This window comes from Podarcis vaucheri, assembly GCF_965113315.1.
Source record: "Podarcis vaucheri genome assembly, chromosome: 13".
Taxonomy (NCBI): Eukaryota; Metazoa; Chordata; class Lepidosauria; order Squamata; family Lacertidae; genus Podarcis; species Podarcis vaucheri.
Genome location: NC_138751.1, coordinates 57198202 through 57202811, shown reverse-complemented (window position 1 = coordinate 57202811; position 4610 = coordinate 57198202).

Sequence of the window (4610 nt, the reverse complement as noted above, 5' to 3'; positions counted from 1 at the left end):
TAGACGAAAGAGTTTTACGTTTTGGAGGTGCTTCGCAAAACGAATTTCCTATGGGCTTGCTTCGCAAGACGACAATGTCTTGCGAGTTCCTGCTGGTTTTTTTCCTTTCCCACCCTTTTTCTAAGCCGCTAAGCCGCTTATCAGCTGATCCGATCAGCAGATAAGCCGCTAAAAGCCGCTAATAGCGCTAATCCGCTAATCCGTCAATGGGCTTGCTTCGCAAGACAAAAAAAAGACAAAAAAACCGCTAGACGAAGAGAATCACAGAACGGATTCTTTTCGTCTTGCGAGGCACCACTGTATTTATTTTTATGTTTATTTTGACTGCGTCAGACCAACACAGTTACCTACCTGAATCTAGAATCAAGGTGACTAGTGCATGAATCGTTGTGGCCTGACTACCCCCCTCCAAGAACAGCCATCATTGCTGGTACACCAGCCATATCTAGTAAAAGGCACTCAGCCACTGAGGCTGCCGGAGCCTCCAGCAACAAAGCCACCCCAAAGTACAAAGCTGCTCTTTCACATGGAGGCAACTGACCAACCTCCCAGACATGAGAACCACCCACCCAGAGTGTCTCCATCTTCGCAGTCCAGCTTATTTATCCTCATCCTGTCCATTATCGTGCTAAGACAGTGGTCCAGGTCATGCCCAGCCTCTCTTGACTCAGATGTCATGGAGAAGCATAGATGTGTGTCTTTGGCATACTGGTGGCACTTGCCCCAAAACCTCTTAACACTGCACAACAACCATATCAAATACTGTAAAAGTATAAAACATGCCTAAGCCTGCAACTCTTTGCCCAGTTTCCTGGCAGTCTGCCACAGTGAACTTTGTGGGACTTACTTCTGAGCTGACATGTATAAGATGAACAACAAAGAGTCTTAAGGCACTTTAAAAACAAAAAGATGTATTATGGTGTAAGCTTTGGTGGATTACAGCACACTTCATCAAATGCATGGAGTGTTGTGTGGTTATCATTTTGCGGGGGTTGCAAACAATGAGGTCAGATGAAAATAATATGTAGTATAGATAGCGATAATTGCATAATTCTCTGCTGTATTTCACACACAAAAAGATGATGGTAATACAGCCGTCCTGGCATTTATAAGCCAATCAACACATATAATGTGCCAAAGACCCTTTCTGTGTACATACAGCTTTGTGTTATATCATAACAATGGAAGTCTTGAAACACAAAAAGTAGTAAGCAAGACAGGAGTACCTCTAGGCATGTGCAGAATACCCTTTTCACACCACAACACTGAGGAACTGCTCTAGGGCAGAGGATATAAGCTGAAGTCTCAGCACCCCTCATTTCCGGAGTTAAGTGTTCTTCTGCATTTAGGTCAGAATCAGATTCTTAACAAGGCCTGGTCTTGGGGTGTAGAAGAAATTTTTTACGTGTGGATAAACATACCAAAGCCCTTAATTGAGATGGCTTTAATTCCAGGGCAATGAATGGGACTTAATAATTCATGCTGGGGGGTCGACTTACAATGCAGGCGCCGCTCTGGCAGTTATGAGAAATCCAACTTTTGCAAATGCATCCTCTTGGCAACACTATCCTTCCCCATTAAGCTTATCACTTGCAATGTAATGTTGCCAGGATGAAGGCAACAGTTGAATTCAGGACACTTAAAAATGGATCTTGCTTGACTTCAGATGCCTTTTACAGAAGAGACCTCCAAAACCTCGGTCAAATCACAGATCATATCCATTTCCACTGACTGAACTGTAAAATCTAGACATAAAGTTTTTCCTGACATGGGCATTGCACAAAACCACGATTCCAAGTCACAGAGCCTCAAGGATTGCGAAAAGGCAATCACAGTGAACAAACCCAGGAAGTCAATAGCTAAGAAAAGTCTATGGACTCAAAAGCAATCTCCAGTAAACCCTGGTGATGATCAATGGTGTGTTGTCATAAGAAGAAGAAGAAGAAGAGTTTGGATTTGATATCCCACTTTATCACTACCCTAAGGAGTCTCAAAGTGGCTAACATTCTCCTTTCCCTTCCTCCCCCACAACAAACACTCTGTGAAGTGAGTGAGGCTGAGAGGAAGGATAAACAAGAAAAATCAAACAGTATTCAGGTTAAGAAGTCTCTCTCCGAGATAATAAAGGAAAGGAAAGCATCATAGAATTTATTTCTGTCAGTTTCATATTTCTTTCTTTTTTTAAAAAAAAAAATTCATTTGCTTTTTTGTTGATACACTGAGAGAGAGAAAAGGAAGAAAACCAAAAATACAAATAAAAATAATAATGAACACAAAATTATTTACAGAATAAAGCAAGATTTGGTCTTTGAACTATAGACCCAACCTCACGTCTATTCCTTACTTCAATTATATATTACTTGTTGCCGGTACACACGTCTCTCATAATTTACCTAATCCTTAATTTGTCTTAGGTCTCATGTCTTTCTTAAAGCTACTACTGAAATTATTTGAATTATATTTCACTTTACAAGGTTGCCTTAATCCATCAGGCAGCAGCACAGCTGTGCATACACCGTCACAGGAAGGAAGGAAGGATCCAAGAGCATTTTGCTGGGGGTCTCAAGAGGCCCTGTGTGGAATCAGGACCCGCTCCTGGGATCCACGCTTTGAATCACAGCCCTGCTGCTCAGAGCACCAGATCCAGGAAGGCTGCAGTTCAGTCAGCGGATGTGATCTGGGATGTGCTGCCCCTTTGGGGGAGATCTCCTGTGAAAATCACGCAAACCCAAGACGATCCATTTTCTATATCCAGCGCCCCCTTATGCTATGCGCCCCCCCCCCTCAGCAAGACTGAGCAGGGTCGCCCAGGACTGCCGCCTGAGAGCCCTTCCAGCGGGAGAGGACCACACTTCCCAGCATGCCTTGCGCAGAGCTCCTTCGGCCCGCCGGCTATTCCTGCGGAGGTGAGCGGCATGGACAGACTACACTACCCAGCATGCCTCGGGAGGGAGGCATTTCCGGCAACCTCCCATCGGCATCTGTGTGGAAACCAGCCACTGGGAGGACTGTGTTACCCAGCATGCACCGCTGGAAGAAGGGCTGAAGAACAAGCACGGAGCGCGCAAATGTATGCTGGGAATTGTAGTCGCTGCTGCGCGACATCTTCTCTGGAACCTAGCGGCGTTCGGCGTATACTTTTTTCAAAGCTGTTACCAATAATAGGTATTTGATACGGACCCGCGAGATCCTCTAGCCCAACCCCCTGCAATGCTAAAGCATCCAGGACAGAGGGCCACCCAGCCTCTGCTTAGGAACCTCCAAGGAAGGAGAGGCCACCGCCTCCCGAGGGAGTCTCTTCCACTGCCAAACAGCTCTTACTGTCCGAAACGTCTTCCGGATGTTTCGTCAAAATATTGCTTGTAGCTTGAAGCCGTTGTTTGCGTTCTCCCATCCCGAGCAGGAGAAAACAACCCCAACCCGAAGTCAGCCCCCCCCCCTGCCCATGTTCCAGCTTGTCAATCTCTTCCGTCAAGTGTGGCGCCCAAAACCCCGACCAAACCCAAGAGGAGGCGTGTAGTGGTGATAGGGGATTCCCTACTGAGGGGAACAGAAGCAGTGATCTGTGGGCCTGACAAGATGTCTCGGGAAGTGTGCTGTCTCCCCGGGGCTAAGATCCAAGATGTAACTGAACGACTGCAAGGAATCATAAAACCCACTGACAAATACCCCTTCCTCTTGGTTCATGTGGGAACCAATGACACTGCAAGCAATAGCCTCCAGAAGATCAAAAGAGACTACGAGGCTCTCGGCAGGAAATTGAAGCAACTAAATGCACAAATTGTCATCTCATCTGTCCTCCCAGTTGAACGACGTGGCCCAGGGAGAGAGGGGAAAATAGTGGAAGTGAACAGCTGGCTTCGCAAATGGTGTAAACAGGAACGGTTTGGATTCTTAGATCACGGACTGCAGTTTCTTGAAGATGGACTTCTGGCAAGTGATGGGCTGCACCTCACAACGGTTGGGAGAAATGTTTTTGCCAAAAATCTCAGAAACCTCATCAGGAGGGCTTTAAACTGACTAATGTGGGGGAGGGAGACAGTGCTCCTGAAGGTAGGAGTCTATCAATTAATGAAGATGATCATCCAAATGTCATAGACCAAATGGAGCAAACAGCACGCGGACCTAGTGGTGGGAGAAAAAAATCCTTAAATAAGAGACACGGGGGAATGATTAATGGACTTCAATGTCTGTACACTAATGCGCAAAGCATGGGAAATAAACAAGATGAGCTTGAGCTCTTGGTACAGCAAACTAAATATGACATAATAGGCATCACTGAAACCTGGTGGGATAAGTCCCACGATTGGAATGTAATAATGGGGGGATACAATCTATTTCAGAGAAACAGACCAGACAAGAAAGGAGGAGGAGTGGCGTTATATGTCAGGGATGTGTATACCTGTGAAGAGATCCAAGATTTAGATCCTCAAAGCCAAAGTGAGAGCATTTGGGTCAAAATTAAGGGAGAGAAGAATAACAGAGACCTCATTGTGGGAGTTTACTATAGATCCCCAAGCCAAACGGAGGACATAGATGATGCCTTCCTGGAACAGATGGCCAAGCATGCAAAAGGAAGGGAGATAGTAGTAATGGGGGACTTCAATTAC